Raw genomic sequence first — 18,181 nt, forward strand, 5'->3', positions numbered from 1 at the left:
CCTCCTGCACTGCTGGTGGGAATGTAAGCTGGTACAACCACTATGGAGAACAATATGGAGGTACCTTATACATAGAACTACCATATGACCTAGCAATCCCACTCTTGGGCATATATCCAGACAAAACTTTACTTGAAAAAGACACATGCACCCGCATGTTCATTGCAGCACTATTCCCAATAGCCAAGACATGGAAACAACCCAAATGTCCACCGACAGATGATTGGATTAGGAAGATACACACACACACACACACACACACACACACACACACACACACACACACACACACACAATGGAATACTACTCAGCCATAAAAAGAACGACATAATGCCATTTGCAGCAACATGGAGACTCTCATACCGAGTGAAGTAAGTCAGAAAAACAAATACCATATGATATCACATATCTGGAATCTAATATATGGCACAAATGAAACTTTCCAAAGAAAAGAAAATCATGGACTTGGAGAATAGACTTGTGGTTGCCAAGGGGGAGGGGGAGGGAGTAGAGTAGACTGGGAGCTTGGGGTTAACAGATGCAAACTATTGCCTTTGGAATGGATTAGCAATGAGATCCTGCTGTGTTGCACTGGGAATTATGTCTGGTCACTTATGATGGAGCATGATAATGTGTGAAAAAAGAATGTATCATGTATGTGTAACTGGGTCATCATCTGTACAGTAGAAAATTGACAGAACACTGTAAACTAGCTATAATGGAAAAAAATTAAAAAAAAAATAAAGATTTCAAATCCTGCTTGTATCTTGGTAATTTCCCAAACTAGATTGCTTCATAGGACACCCTCTTGAGCTGTAGATTTATATTCACTGGGCTCCTAAACTTCTATAATCAAATACACATTCACTTCTAACTCAAGTCAAATTAGTTATCATCTTAAAATGAACAATCATTCATTCATTCATTCATTCAGCAAAGAGTTTTGAGCCTTTGCTATTCCCAGTGTTACTACAGGCATCTGGGCTTCACCAGTGCATAGAGGTATAAATCCTTGTAGAACTTACATCAAGTTCACTCTGGCAATGGGATTTCTATATTGTGATTTTGACCTTGATCCCATCCCACCCCCCACCAATTCCTTCTAATCCTTCAATTAATCTCCAATGTCTTCAGGATAAAATACAAGCATCTCAGAATAATATTAAGGAAAAAAAAAAAGACAAACTAATGATCTAACCTAGACTAAACCAAAAAAAAGTCATTTTTTGCCATAGTTTGCAATTTGTAGTTTGTAATTCACCATGTGAGCAATGCTCTAGCTCACTCTTAGTCTTTGCCCTGGCTATATGTGCTATTCTGGAAAGTTCTCTCCTCTTCATCCCTGCCACAGCTAGCTAATGCCCACCCATTCTTTGAAACTCAGCCAAAAGCTCTGGCTCTTCCACACTCATTCTTCCATTTCCCTAGGATAGATTAAGAGATCTTCTCTATATTCCTAGGAATATTTTACATACCCCTATCATAGCACTCATTCAAATCTATAATAAACATTTACTTTTTCTCTCAGTACAAATACTTTCTGAGCTAATGAAATATGGTAACTTTGTTGTAATTCTGATTCCCTGTGCCAGTTATCAAAATCACACTTCTCACCTCCAAATCTATTCTTTGCCTGGTTTGGTAAAACTAGAGCTAGACTCTGCAAATGTTTCTCCTTTGCAAGCTGACTTGATGCAAAGCTTTAAGAGAGGGCACTGGAGTAACACAAGTGAAAAACACACCATTATCAGGCACCAGCCCACTCACACCCTCTAGTAGTTTTCTTGGCCACGTGACAAACCTTTTGTGGGGACCAGCTCTGGACTGACTGCCTCCTCCAAGACGTTTCTCTGTCATTCTTTAGGAATGTTTCCTTAGGGGACACATGTGGGTCATCCTTAGGGGCCAGCTGGGCCCACTTATCACCTCTGCAGATTACTTAAGCACCAGCAGATTGTGTGTTTCTGTGGCAATCCTGCTTTCTCCCAGAAGCTCTGAATCTCTGCATTTACAGGAGATTCCTCTCCTAAGTTCTTAGTTTCTTCGTATTTACCCTCTCTTGGCCCAGTAGCTGCTTTCTGTATCTGCCTTTTCCCTAGACTTAGAATCCCTTTTTATCCTCTTTTTCTAGTTAACTCTTCATATCAATTTTTCCCCATTTAAATGTGTGCGTGTGTGTTTGTGTGTGTTTCTCCTGGCTGGACTCTGATGTATTCCCTAGAACAATGCTGGGCACATATTGAGAACCAAATAAATTGTAGTTGAATTACTTAAATAATGATTAAAGAAAGAGGCTATAGGTCAAACTGCTCTATTAGCTGAAGTAAGAATCACTGAGAATTCACACTTTACTAAAGATGGCAACCACTTATATATGAGAGGCAAGACAGCCAATGATAATACCACAATTATGAGCCTGAGAGACTGGAAAATAGTGGTACTATTAAAGGAAATGGACAGCTAAAGAAAAGAACTTCTTTGGAGAGAAAAATGGTAATTTTAAGTTATTTTTTTAAAAATAATGAGTTTATCACTTGAGAGAATGGCATTTCCTGGGGTGTCTGGATTATATGTGGTTATATTAATCGAAGAGCTAAAACATACAATCCCAAAATCTCAACAAATGGCTTAATGGGAAAGCTGTCTCCTTCTGTTGACATAACAGCTCAATGCCAGCCTTTGGCCAGAGAATTCTCATATTGAGGTATAGGGAACCAGACTCTCTCCATCTCACAGTTTACTTTTCTTCAGTTCTCACATGAATTCATGCAAGAAAAAAGATAGAGAACGGAAACTGCTTTGGGGAATCGCTGGCTATTTTCTTATTTTTGTGGCCAGTTTAAGAAAGAAATAGGAAGAACAGTCTCTGTCTCTTTGGTCTTACTGTATTGTATTAACTGTCCAAGTTTATGTGAAGTTATCCTAAATGGTATCCCTGTGGAGTGTGATATGTGAGTAATCAACAAAAACTCCCTTTCTAAGCAATACAATTTTGTATGGGCTTCTTTACAACATTATTTAGTTAGCTTGCACTCAAACTAATAGCTCTACTCAGTGAAAACTTGGTATATTGCATACAGCTTATAAACAAAAAGCTAGCCTAACTAAATGGCTGTTCCTGACAATGGGTACTACTGAATATTCAACTTGTGAATCCTTACCTCGCAAGCATTCTATATGCTGTTTTAGGAGAAGTGTTTCCTTGGCATAATTTTACGTCTCAAATATAACAATGATAACTAACACTTATTAAAATATCACTATGTGCTATATCATGTCAGGAGTGAAATATATAGAGTATTTTACTAAAGTCTCAGCAACTGTCAAGTACTGCCTTAGCCCTCACTATTTCCATTGGAAATGTGTTTCTTCCAATGTTGGGAACAGATGGAACCTTAACCCTCTATACCTCTTGATCCCTTTTTCCTCTTTTATTTAACAACCTGTGCTACTGAAGCTTCTAGAAGCTGCCCAGGAGTTATCATTTGAGAACGAATTTTAGGGAGAAATGGCAATATCATATTCTTAACATGCTTTGAGAAGAATTCAAAATTAACTTCTACAAAGAAAAAGTATTAAAATATTTTTAATACCAAATGTTAAATATGGGTATTACAAATGTAATATTTTAGCAAAAAGACATCTGAATAATAGCTAATACCTATAAAAAATTATAAAGCTTCCCATTGAATTTGGGATCAAATCCAGACTCTTTAAATTTTCCTCTATAATATGAATCTTGAGCCACATTTCCAAAGTCTTTTTGAGCTATTTCCTTCTCATGTTTCACCTACAGTGGTGGTTTATTTCTCCTGCAGTTTCTAGAATATTCCAAGCTCTTTCCTATTTCACTGACTTGCTGCATGGCTGTTCTTTCTCCCAGAAAATTTATTCTTTTTATTTTTCTCCTGCTTGCTCCTTCCCACTGTTCATCTTACTTCTGAAGAGGAATTTTCCCTGAGTACCTAGTGTGGAGTAAACTCTCTTAATATTTGTTTTCCCTAACACATTCTAAAGTTGCTTCCTAGTATTTATTACAAGTAATTATATTTATTTTATGTGTTTATTTAATATTAAAGCCCTATCCTTAATTTCATTTTTTATTTATTCAATAATTCTAGTAAAGAGACATTAGAGTGTAGTGAGGAGTTCCCGTTGTGGCACAGAGGAAATGAATGCAACCAGTAACCATTAAGACATGGGTTTTATCCCTGGCCTCACTCAGTGTGTTAAGGATCCAGTGTTGCCATGAGATGTGGTATAGGGTAGGTCACAGACATGACTTGGATCCTGCATTGCTATGGCTGTGGTATAGACCAGCAGCTACAGCTCCGATTCAGTCCTTAGCCTGGAAACATCCCTATGCCATGGGTGCAGCCCTAAAAAAAACAAAAAATAAAAATAGAGTGTAATGAGAGATATCTATACAATCAAGTCTTTTTGATGTAAGATTATTTTGAATATGTTCATTCTAGTTTGTTCTAGATATGTAGCGTTGAGTAACAACTTATATATTTTGTTTTCTTTTTACTGCCTCACCTGCTACTTATGGAAGTTCCTAGGCTAGGGGTCAAAACAGAGCTGCAACTGCTGCCCACACCACAGACACAGCAATATTCCATCCGAGCTGCATCTGCAACCTATGTCACAGTTTGCAGCAATGCCAGACCCTTAACCCACTGAGTAAGGCCAGGATTGAACACACATCCTCACAGAGACAATATCAGGTCCTTAACCCACTGAGCCACAGTGGGAACCCCTTCCCATACCTTAATGGCTTAAAATAGCAACTGCTTTAATATACCGTATGATTTTGTAGATCAGGAATTAAAATGGAGCCTGGTTGGATGACTACTTTTTTTTCCTAATGTGGCATGAATGGAGGATAGGTTAGCCGTTAGATTTCAAGATGGCTACATGCACATTTCTAGCATTTTAGTGAGGAAAGATGGGAGGAAGGCAAACTTGACTAGATCCTCTCTAACATGGAGGCCGCTCGTTAGTCAGACTTTTTTTTTATTTTTCCACTTATAGTAGAAATGTCTCTCACTTTACTAATTCTCAAAATATGTGGTTTCTAGTCAAACATTTCATATAACAGCTCACGGCTCCAAGAGCAAATGTTCTGTCCTAGCAAACAAGACAAGAACCATGGCTTTTATGATCTAGCATCAGAAGTCCTAGGTTGTCATTTCCAGCACACATTGTCCATAGTAATTGCATGGCCACCCAGACTGAGAGGGATAGGAAATTGGCCCCACTTCCCCAATAAGAAGTACTAAAGAACTTGTAACTATGTATTAAAGCCTCAACAATATTCACACTCTCCAATATTGTGCTAATTGAGTTCTGGAAAAACAAAAATCATACTCCAACACTTATTATTAACCTTTTTTAAGACTTAGTTTCTCCATCTGTAAAGTGGAAATAATAGCAACTATTTCATAGTATCATTATGAAAGATAAATGGTAGTCTTCAGGTAAAAATCTTAAAGTAATAACTGGCACATAATAGACACTTATCAATGATAGTCCATGGTTCTTTGCATTTCCATAAGAGGAACTAGCACACTTATTTATAAATATATCTAACTTCTTTCTTTATTTTGAGTTCTTAAAAGTAAGCAAACTTATTTCAAATGACTAACCCTTATAAAACAAACAAAAAACTGTAATTATAATCTGTAGTTTGGTTTACAGAGTTCTTCCATATTTATTATTTATACTTTTAAAAATGTCATAAATGGATAATCAAAGGTTTTGACCCTGTCAAGACTACATCAGATTTAAAATTGTTAATTCAAAAAAATATTTGATGAAAAAACCTATGTTAAATGATTTCTAAGGTAACTTCTGGAATCCTATGATTCTGGAAATTATTAAAATTTTAATTGGATATTAACTGAAATAAAATATATGTACTGAAAGGGAACAAATAATAAACATCACCCTAATTAATTGTCACAATTTTAACACAGCTGTGTAACCAAAATGCATGTTAATTACAGGTAAGGTTACAAGTACTTAAAATATTTGTATTATCATCTCTTCTCAAATGTAAGATTTCTTTGCTATTTATATTTTAAATCAAAGAAAAATGTTTTCAAAGATTAAAAATATTTAGTTACCAAAATGGTAAGTTTACCTACCTGGATCTTCAAAGTTTGGCTTTATACATAATTGCTTAAGGTGTTTGATTTAGGAAAAAGTGTTTACTTTAAAGATTAATAATTGAAATTCCTCCTAGTTTTATCACTTATTACCTTAGAAAAAAAATTTTACCTTTTATATAAGGCCTTATCAAATAAGCTACCAGGTATATATATATGTATGTGTATATGTATATATATACACACACACACACACACGCACATACATATAATAATATAAATAATGATAAAGTACATATATATTCTACACTTGGATTTTCAGTAATTAAATTAAGTCATTTTATTAATGGTGTTTCCCTAAGAGGCTAATCACTAGTCATGATACTGAAAAAGTTAATAATGGAATTTAAATGACACTTGGAAATTGTGATTGAGTCCCTAATGGATGTTCAAATTTTATTTTCCATCAAAATACCTACCTAGAGAATCTTCAAGATTATAAAACACAAATATCTTGATATTTAGTGAGAGGGGAAAAAAAACTTTTTTTTTTTTCTTTTTCTAAACTGTACTTGGTCAATTTTCTTCTCCTGTGGTGTATATATTATGAAAGACACCTATTTAAACATGGGTATCCATTTCCCACAGAAGAGCAAATAAAATAAAAATGTACTCAAAAGCACATCCTACCTAGAAATTAAAAACTTGAAAATAGGGATAAACTGTGTTTGACTTTGTATTTCACTTGGTGATCAGGCTTTTTATATAGCATATACAAAATAAACCATTTCTCTTCAGACTTACTTAAACACAACAATTCCCATGCATAGCTTTTGGCAGTGGGTTTCAGAATTTGTCTTGTAAAAAGTATGGGGGAGAATTAGCCACCAGAAAATTGAGGAATGGTAGGTAGGTAACCACTAATTAATGAAAAAAGAGCCCCAAATAACTCTAAATATTTAGGCTTGATGGTTTAAATGTGCTTATGATGGTGACTATTAGCCTGTTGGAGAGATGGTCAGTTCATTCATGGCACAATGCAGGTCCTCAGAGGCACTGCTGTGACAGGGAAACAAAGGGTGGGGCGGCCCCACCCTCACTCATTCTCCCCTCCTGCAACACCCCTGCTCACAAAGCCCCTTTCAACCGCTCCTTTATTCTGGATGTTTACTTTTACTCATTCAGACCTCTTTTTGCTATCTCATGCGCAACAGTCCCCAGCACTTTGCAAGCTGGACTCCAACACAACCCCACCATAAGCCTACCAGTGAAGAAAGCAAACCTCAGGCCCAGGATGTGATACTTTTGTATAAAAGCTTTCTGAATTTTCACTTTTTACAAGACAGTAATGAAAGGTACATTTATGCAAGCTAAAATAAAGTTCCTGGAGAGAACTATTCTGTAGTAACAAAGAAAAGTTATACTATAAGTGTTTGAGGGATTTTTGCCTTGATATTTCAAATAACCAACCATAGGGAAATACCACCACCTGAATGATATAAGAATGGTAGAATAAAATATCTGTTGTATTCTAGAGTTGGTGTGCTTGATTTTTGAATTTGGTTTTATTTTTAAGGCAATTTTTATAATTTAGAAACTTTTATATCCTAAGTATGAGATAAATGAACGTGTATGTGATATTACCATATCAAATTATATATATAATATTTCCCTATGATATGTGATCATATACAAATAATTTTTCAGGCAGTTATACCTGCAAAGGGGGAGGGGACTTTAAAATTAAGATACTCCTTAATTATTTATCAAGATAGTTGACAAAAAATAATTTACAAATATCTAATTTTTTAAAAAATAGCATAATCAGATCAAAAGAATATGTATAATGATATCACCATTTAAAGCTGGAAATTTCAACACCTGTTTAAATTTATTAGATAATTCTTCAAATCAGTTGTGTAAAATCAAGTAGATTCTATTTAATCTCATATTTTGAACAGGAACTACCATATAATCTAAAAGATATTTTAAATAATCAAATACTGGCAAAATCAATGAGATAACTGTTTTTAATTTGAATTAAATTAATCAAATATAGGTTATTAAATCCAATGAAAACTATAAATTTACTGCCCCATATTTTTATGTTATAAAAATGTCATTTTAAGTCAGCTTTGATTTTTATTTTATTTTATTTATTTTTTTTGCAATACTCACCTTATTACAGTAGTCTAAAATCAAACCCACAATATCTCCAAGGTATCTTTATAGTGTAATTGAAAACATAATCCAGAATGACTTCAGACTTGACTTTCTAACTCTGACTCAAATATTAATAATTTTATTTTTGCCCCTTAACTTCTAGTATTTCCTCTAGCTTTTTTTTCAGTGTTAATTAAATCATCTCTATTTAATGATTTTTATTTTTTTTTATTTTATTTTAGTGCTCTGGCAGTTTTCTACTGTACAGCAAGGTGACCCAGTCACACATACGCATATACATTCCTTTTTCTCACATTATTATGCGCCATCATAAGTGACTAGATACAGCTTCAGTTTTTTAAATGAAATGCATATTTTGAAATCTATAGGAATCCATACCCTAGTAGTCAAAATTGACACGACTATAATAAGATTTTACACAACTATAATATTGTGTTTTTCCTAATATCTTTAAAACAAAAGTTAAAATAATTTTTCTTAGCCAGGAAAAATGTTTCTATTCCCCAGTGCACCCACCTTGACTTTAGAAATATGCCTATATTCAATCTACCATTTAAGATTTTAATTGTAAATTATTAAAAATGATGATTTAAATTTTTTTGATAATAAAAGTTACATAAACACATGTGAATATTTCACTCACTTCTTTAAATGGGTAGCTCCTGTATGCATTTTTAATTGGGATGATCCTGCTCTTCTAAACTCTCAGATACTTTCACTGAAGCACATGTGCATGCAAGCAATGATGACCCTTTAGAGTAGTCATAAATTTAGTTGCTGGGAAATGAGAAGGCTTCACAGATGACTTAATTTGCTGTGGGAACCTGTGCTTCCTCTGCGCATAACCTCTGTATTTGGCTGCCTGTGACCTTCAGCGCCATCCACCTGCTGGAAGCCATGTTTGATTCTCTGACCAGGGAAATGCCTGCCTGACAGCAGAATGGTATCATAGGACAGTGTGATGGAATTTTTCTTTCTCTGTCATCATTAAGGGGGTTCCCCCTATGGTGAGGGAAATGAAAAGTACGATTTAATGTTCTCTGGAGAGTGGCAGGGGGAAAAAAGGCTCAAAGCCTTGCATGCTGCTTTCGTAGTGGGTCATTTCAGTCCTTGTGGTGAATGGGATGTCCCAATGGAATTTGCCATAGACTGGCCTGAAAAGAAAGGGATTAAGACCCTTTTCAGGATGGAAATGTAACAAAAGGACCACTTTTATGATGTAGCAGCATAAAATAAGGGGCTCTATTGTGCAACTGATTGCTAAAGATCTTTGAATTGGGTAGCCTAGCCTGGTAGGCCCTGTTCCCAGTGGGTTTGGAGGCTTGTATGGAATGATACGTCTACACTAGAAGCAGAGTTCTGCTCTCATTTAGGGGCAAGTAAGAGATTATCAGTTTGTTCCTACACGATTTTTTTCCACACCTACGGAAAAGTGGCCTGTAGGGAGAATATACTCTAGTGAAAGTTGCTGCTAATTAAAACAAGTAATTAGTGTTCCTCCAGGCTTTGCGGTTTCACTCACTTTTGCCCGCCAGACAGCATTAGTTTAAAAGCAATCCAATTTCTAGCAATAACAGACTGTAAAAAAGTCATTTAACAAGTATATAAGTGTAAGGTTACAGTTCAGGAGTTGATTTATCTCTTCTGGGCTATTTAGAAATACCATAGCAAAGTTGAAGAGAAAGAAAGTTAAATAGGTTTTAAAAAAATTAACAGTAAGAAAAGAAAAAAATGACTACATGCCTCAGTCCATTTACCAAAAAAAAAAAAAGGACAAGCAAAATCTGGGAGCATGTGAGATTTCCTAAATTGCATTAGGAAACCAAAATTGGATTTAATGCTGTTTTCTCATAGAACCCTCACTTAGCATTTTGTAAACAGATCATTTCATTAAGTCCTATTGTTTCTTCTCCCGCCTTTGCTGAAACAAGGACTTTTTATTGACTGATTCTCATTGAAATGAATTTGAACAGTAGAGTTGAACACAACACGTTATTACCTCCTTTTCTTCCACAATTCCAAAATGACTAGCATGGCTCTAGTTTGCATATCTGGTGGGAGGATTTAGTTAAACTAGAGAGATCTGAGAAAGATTAAAATATTTTATTATAAAGAGATATAACAGAAATTAATATTAAAAACCATACCTACACTGAATCATGCCCTGCTAAAATTCTTATCTAATTGCTCAGTTTTTATAACCTGACATCCTTCTATAATTGCTGCCTTTGCTGCTAAAAAATGATCTATTTCTGAGGTTGATATCATCAAAGACATGAGTGCTATTGTGCAGGCAATTCAATATAGTTCATCATTAAGATCAACCATAAGTCTACTTTCCCCTTAACAAATGAACTTATACTACGTTAATTAGTGCACACAATTTTCAAATTTGTGGGTTCTCCAAAGCTATATTTTTTTTACAAAAACGAGATGCCAAACAAATCTTTGCTACGTATTTTGTACAGTGTTAATTGGATAAATAACATTCTATAGGTTAAAAAAGTTTATGAAAAACTGTTAATACCATAAAAATGACAGCTATTGTCACATATTATATAGTGGATTCTGAATTTAATCATCTTCTTTAATAGATCACCATTAATGAAGTATTAAGTACTTTAATTTTGATGGTTTTAAGTTAAAATAAGACTGCAGACCAATCCCATTTTAAATATCAGTTTGGAATATGAAGATGCCCTGCATAAAGCCTAGCAGTTTGTTTAAATTATGAAATAAATTTTCATCATGTAACTTACAAACTCTAAACCATATTTCACAATTTCAATATATGCTGTCCCTTTCCTAGAATTTATTTCCTGTGATTATTAGAAGTGTTAAGAGTTTTGGCAACCAAGCTCAAAAGAAATTTTGCATGTAGAATAGGGTCAGTAGGTAGACTTTATTTGAACCTCTGCTTAATTTTTTAAAAACATCTATGAGAAGGAAAAATATACTTGGCTATAACATTAAAAAATTTTTTTCCTAGGAAGGAATCTATAAAATAATGAAGACTGCATTCATTACTAAGTGTATTTATGGTACAGATCATTTTGACAATACTCAGCTTTAGAAATTCGAAAATCACTTTATAATTTTTGCAGAAAGTTCAATGTGGTATATTGAAAGCCTTTCTGCCATATCATGCCTTTTTTTCCTGATACTTAGAACAATGTTCAGCTGGCATTTTAAGATATTTTATTTTTTTTTTGTTCTGCTTTCTAATGGTATAAAGCTTTCTTACAAAATCAGCCTTTGATAGTATTTGATTTTCTTAAATTGAATTTAAGCTGCATCTATCAAGTCTCTTTTTGAGCAAAGAACATGCTTTTTATTTCAGGGCTGATAAGCTGGAGAATGTGACTGTGGCAGCACAGACCTGGGGCACCAGAGGGCAGACTGTGCAGAGACCTGTGAGGCCTCTTTAAGGATCATGATGGAACCATAAAGGACCCCATAATAGCTCTCATTTTATGTATTAAGCCATATTTGCACAACAATTCCATTATAATACAAAGATAATCTTTAGAAGTAATTTTACAACAGCAAATGTATAAATGCTGAGTCTCGAGTAAAAGAAAACAATTTTCTTAAACCAAATGTCTTTCATAAGAGATTTCAGTGGTCATCTGATTCTGTTTTAAAGATAATTTGACTTTATGATTCACCTATTTCTTAAATGCTTATCTCAAATATAATTGTTTTCACTTGGAGTTGAAGTTAAAAAAAAAAAGGAGAAAGAGAGAGAGAACAGCAAAATAACCCTTTGCGATTTGCTTTACTGTTCTGGAGTGCTTTTGTCTAACCAAAGGAAACTCTAAGCACACAATTATTAGTATTAAGATTTATGTCTCCAAGAGTTCAATACCAACTCCATAAAAAAAATTATATACTGAAAATAATGATGATTCCAGATCTTCTATACATTTTTTATATATTTCTTGCTATATAACTACTTAATTGAAGTCCACTCAACTGGACCATACAGAAGACAGATATGGTATTATCTTTGTATAATGTAATAAAGATCAATAAATGCTTATTGAATTTAATATAATTTATTTGATATTTTTATCAATATCTTACAAAAGCCATAGTGTAAATAGCAACTTTCATTGCAAAATAATTTAGGAATTTCTGGCAAAGATAAAATATATAAAAGACTATAGCCTATGAAGCATAGTATTTAAAGACCAATCCTGTGTCATTCCATACCAGGATATGCTTCTACAAAGTGTAAGATTCCTCTACTTAACAGCACTAAACAAGAAAAGTAAAATTAGCTTTTATGAGCATCTGCATCAGGCCAAGCACTCATTTATCATAACAGTTTTGGAGATGAAGTCTCAGGAGCTTAGACAGGTTAAGAAACTTCCCCCACCAAGGTAAGTTAAAAGGGATTTATTTTAAAAATCAATGCCTTCACTGAAACATATTTCTAAAGTACCTACTATGTGTCAGTCTCTGCCAAAGTCCGCTGTGACCATCCGTGGACAGGTGCATGAGTTCCCTGCTATCTGGAAACACATTCCAGTAACTAGACAAATGAACAAGTAAATATACGATATAATGTTAGTGATAAGTATAACAAAGGATATAAAGATAATTTTTAATCCATAAACAAATTTGTATCAAGTTAATGGCAATCTTTTCCCTATTATTTTGACTTTTTGAGCCTGCATTTGGGCCTTTACTTTTATTTCTATTCTATTTAATCCTGGAAACTTTAGTCAGTTTTTCCCAGGTTTGAACTTCCCTTGGTCCCAGATGTGTTCACTCTCTGAAAAGACTCTGGTCACTTACACCATACATTTCATGCCATCCAGAGCTAAGGTGAACTGCGTTCAGCTTTTGCAGATTCACTTTATTCTTTAGAATTTAGACTGCCCCTTCAAACTTCTCCCTGAGGAGAACTGATTTTTCAGATCCCATTGATTCCACTAAACTTTATCCCTAGGCTGTCTTTACTTCTTCCCTTCTTTGATGCTATTTGTTTGGTCCTGCATCTTTAATCACGGAAACTTTGAGATACTTGCATTTGTTTTCATCTTCAATATAATAGCTAACACTCATTAAATGTCTATCATATAACACCATTATTCTAAACACTTGTCTTTACAAAATGCACCTCATGTAATTCTCCAACTTCATAAAGAAAAATATTGCTGTCATCACCATTTTACAAATTAGAAAAATGAGTTGCAGAGAAGTCATATACCCAGGACCATATACTAGTAACTAATGAAGTCATATTTAGAAGAAGGCAGTTAAGTGACATTACTGTTAAATTTCATATTTCATTCTTTTATAATGCTGGAGTCATCTTTGTTTTTAAGAGATGACCATGGAATCAAGCCTCTTTTCCCCCAGCATTTTGAAATGTGTTTCCCTAAAGTTTAGGATATAGGTTAAATTATATTTACTGTTCTTCCTATAGTTATTATAAATTCCAAGTTAACATTATACCCTTCTAGGCTTTTAAATACCACTGCTTTAAACCATGTTTCCCTAGAAAGGTGAATAGAAAGAAAAGTATTAGGCACTGGCTGTGCAGCTAGAGTTGCATTCAAATCTAGTTCTGCTGTTTACTAGTTGTGTTACTTTGGGCAAATTATGTAAATTATGTAATTTCACTTAGACTTTGTTACTTTTTTTTTTTTTTTTTTGCTTTTTTTAGGGCCACACCTGCAGCATATGGAAGTTCCTAGGCTAGGGGTCTAATCGCAGCTGTAGCTGCTGGCCTATTCCATAGCCACAGCAACGTGGGATTCGAGCCTTGTCAGAAGCCTACACCACAGCTCATGGCTGGATCCTTAATCCACTCAGGGAGGCTAGGAATCAAACCCATATCCTCATGGATACCAGTCAAGTTTGTTACCGCTGAGCCACAAAGGGAACTCCTTGGTTACTTTTTTTTTTTCCTCTCTGAGGACAGTATATGTCTTGGGGTGGGTGTCATGGGAATCAATCTAGTACAAGTGAAGTGGCTTAGCACATGCTTTGCACTCAATAATTTTGACTTTATTTTTGTCTGGAATTAAGATTGAACTGGAAATTATCCTCATTATTTCTTAAAAGACTGAGAAAGAAACTTTTGTAAAAATTAAGTCAAGTTTTATCAGATGCTCTGTTGTTTGGCTTTTTAATTTATCATACTCTTGCTGGAGTTGGCCATGTATTCACTCATCATTTATTTGCTTATTTATTCATCAAGCCAAGCAATAACTATTTTGCCAGGCTCTATGCTAAAGTGCAGGATTTCAGTGGTATGTAAGAGATGGCTCCTGCAATCAAGAAGTTCATGTTCATATGATGTGATAACAGGTATGAGAGAAGTAAGCAAAGGAGCTTAGTTTATGTTATATTGTGTAGAATTATCCACATCTTCTCTCTTGCAAGGTGGTCTTAAGTTCCCTCAATTTGGTTTCAGTAAATGGTAAAAAAAGCTTATATTAATGTCCAAGTCCATAATTTTCTTTTCTGTGGAAAGGTTCATTTGTTCCCTATGTTAGATTCCAGATATAAGTGATTATCATATGGTATTTGTCTTTCTCTTTCTGACTTACTTAACTCAGTATGAGAGCTTCTAGTCCCATCCATGTTGCTGTAAATGGCATTATTTTGTTCTTTTTAATGGCTGAGAACTAAAAAAAATAAATAAATAATAAAAATAATAAAATGATTTTAAGATTTCAAAAAAAGCTTATATTAATGTTATTTTATCATCTCTGAAATACTATAATCACATCATGGTTGGTTCTCTTTTTTTAAAATCCCTACTTAAATGCCATCTACTACATTTCCAGCCTAAGGTATATAGAATTTTCTGGAAGTAGAATGACTAATTTCCAACCAGTATTACTTTTTACTCCTCATATTAGTTCAGTTTGTACAGATGTGTGCAAAATATTATGTTTTAAGTCCTGTCCAATTCACCTGACATCTTGTTGAAGGTATAAGTTTTCTAACAGATCATCTGCTCTATTTTCCTAATGATTTCTGAGGACCTCTCATACCCCCTTTTCTACTTCATTATTTTCATTGTTTCTCAAAGAAACTTATTTTATAGTATTTTCTGGGCATTTCTCCTATATCTCCCAAATCTTATTATAGTAATAATTTCTGCTAAAGTTAGCCTGAATATGTCTGGAGAATAACCAACAGCAGAATACTCAAGCCGTTGCTATGTGGGGAGCACTCAATTTAGACTTGAAAATACATTGGAACTACCATAATATCAATCATATAATCAACCATAATATCATTGGATTGAACCTCTAGAAAATATAATAACAACTTGACATACTATTGTCTATATGGAGTAATATTTGCATGAACAAAGGCAGTCTTAGTGACCTGCAACCACAATTCAACATATATATGACAGAGACTTCAAGTACTAACTTTTTTTTAGCATTCTATAACTCCTATAGTTTGTTATTCATTCCTTCGTTTGCATTTCTGCCACATTTATTGGTTTTTTTACCATCTGCCTCTTATCTGAGTATGTAAACTTCATGAGAACAAAGTTGAATTACTACTGTGCTGCCAGGGCATTCCTCAAATACTCACTGAATAAATGACATGAATCGGATAATACAACACTGAAAATATAATGAGATCAAAATGCTTGAGTTATTATTATAGAGTATTTGGAGAGATACTTGTTAAAAGAGATATAATTTTGACATTCTAGAGCAAAGCAGTTTTGCAATTATTGTATAATTTTATAGTTTATGTTAAGAGTCATAATTTCCATGTGTGGCTCCAATTTGTAATACGTCACTTCATCTTGAAAATTATGTTTACTCTCATGGCAACTTTACTGCTATATCCACAAAATAGTGAGTAGTCTGTAGAATGTAGGCTTAAAAGCAAAGTTTTCTTTCATTCAAATCCTTACACCAATAATTTCATTTGTAAAACAATTTTCTATTTTATGTGCACTATGGTGCCAGTCACTGAATACAGGGTGCTATAGATGCAGAAAAGAATGATATAATCACTGCTCTCGGGTATTTTCTGGGTAAACAAGATGAGGAAATCTACTGTGGAAGCAGAGTATAGAGAAGCCTAGTATTTTTTTTTTTTTTTTTTTTTTTGGCCACGTTCCACAGCATGTAGAAGTTCCCAAGCCAGGGGTTTGAACACAAACCACAGCAGTGACAATGCCAGATTCCTCCAATCTGCTGAGCCACCAGAGAACTACTGTCTATATAAAACACAGAATTCCAACAGAGCAAGGAAGAAGGAAGCAATGAAGGGCAGAGTTATCAAAAAAGACATCCAACTGGACAAGATAAGTTGAGTTCTTAAAAAATAAATAGAAGTAGTACAGGATGATCAAAATAATCAAATTATAACATGCCCACAAGATTTTATTTACCATGTTTACTAGCAATTTCCACTAATTCAATTTGATTCTAAGCAATTTGATTCATGTTTCATGTATACCTTCTTTGTTCTCATAGTAAAGAACAATCTGTAATACGTGAGCTTTGTCTTAAATGCAAATGCCAACAGTACTCCTGCTTCTTATTTAATTCATGTATCTCAGCAGTACAGTGAGAACAATGAATCACATTTTGAAGCCATTGCTCCCTCCAAATAAACAACATTATTTCCTTACAGACTTCAAACTCTAAAAGATGTTGTCAATACTCCTTAGGACAACTTTCTTTTAAATAAATCTAGACTTTTTCACTGCTTTCAAAACTTCCACCTTTTCTTTCTTTTTAAATTGCTATGGAATTGCTAAAAAGCCATTGAAGACTTTACCCTTGTCTCATCACCATTAAAATTGATGTTGATTAACTAATAAACAAATACATAATTTCTTCTGCAAATAAATGAGCCCTCTTTTTTTTGTCTTTTTTTGTCCTTTTAGGGTCACACCCATGGCATATGGAGGGTCCCAGGCTAGGGGTCTAACTGGAGCTGTAGCCACTGGCCTATGCCACAGCCACAGCAACACCAGATCCTTAACCCACTGAGCAAGGCCAGGTATCAAATCTGCAACCTCATGGTTCCTAGTCAGATTTGTTTCCACTGTGCCATGATGGGAACTCCAAAAGGAGCCCTCTTGACCAAAGTTTTCATGGTAATGTATAAGAATCATTTTTATACATTTGCTATGGCCTAGAACTGTAGATAAATTAATTAATATTATTTTTATTTTTAGGGCCACAATTGTGTCATATAGAAGTTCCTAGGCTAGGAGTTAAATCAGAGCTGCAGTTGCAGCCCTATGTACATCCATAGCATCACAGGACCTGAGCCGCATTTGTGATATACACTGCAGCTTGTGGCAACAGCAGATCCTTAACTCACTGAGCAAGGCCAGTGATCAAAACTGCAAAGACATTTTATTGGCTTCTTAACCCTCTGAGCCACAACAGAATTCCCTAGAACTACTGATTTATTATAGAGAACTACCTAGAAAGTAAATACCTTGATAAACTTTTCCAATATATTTGTTAAGAAGTATACAGTCTTCGAGAGGCAGGATCAAGATAGTGGAATATATATACACACACATGTAGAGTGATTTGCACAGAACATCTTCTGAACACTAGCAGAAGAACTTAAACCTCCAAAAAGGGGAATAAACCTTCCACATAACTGGGTAGAACAAAAGGAAAAAAAGAGATAGAGGAAAAAAAAAAAAAAAGGAATCAGGATGGGACTAGTACTCCTGAGAGAGAACTGTGAAAGAGGAAAGGAACCCACACCCTGGAAAGCCACCTAACTGACAGGGAGATCAACTGATATGGAGAGACCACAAAGCCTCATAGAAAAGCATAGCAGCTGGACTTAGGATGGCAAAGTAGAGAGATAGAGCCACACAAACCATTGGTACTGTATTCCAGGACACCACAGCCTGAGAC

General features: G+C 34.5%; 1 long non-coding RNA gene across 1 annotated transcript in view; it reads right to left on the reverse strand.

Annotated features, from left to right (window-relative positions):
- LOC102157568 overlaps positions 1-18,181 on the reverse strand; it is a 582,930-nt gene that overhangs the window by 313,396 nt on the left and 251,353 nt on the right. Inside the window, exon 4 of the long non-coding RNA XR_002341822.1 lies at positions 12,746-12,831. This is a non-coding gene — a long non-coding RNA (uncharacterized LOC102157568). The remainder of the gene's footprint in view (positions 1-12,745; positions 12,832-18,181) is intronic.

The sequence above is a fragment of the Sus scrofa genome, chromosome 2 (assembly GCF_000003025.6).
Source record: "Sus scrofa isolate TJ Tabasco breed Duroc chromosome 2, Sscrofa11.1, whole genome shotgun sequence".
NCBI classification, from domain to species: domain Eukaryota; kingdom Metazoa; phylum Chordata; class Mammalia; order Artiodactyla; family Suidae; genus Sus; species Sus scrofa.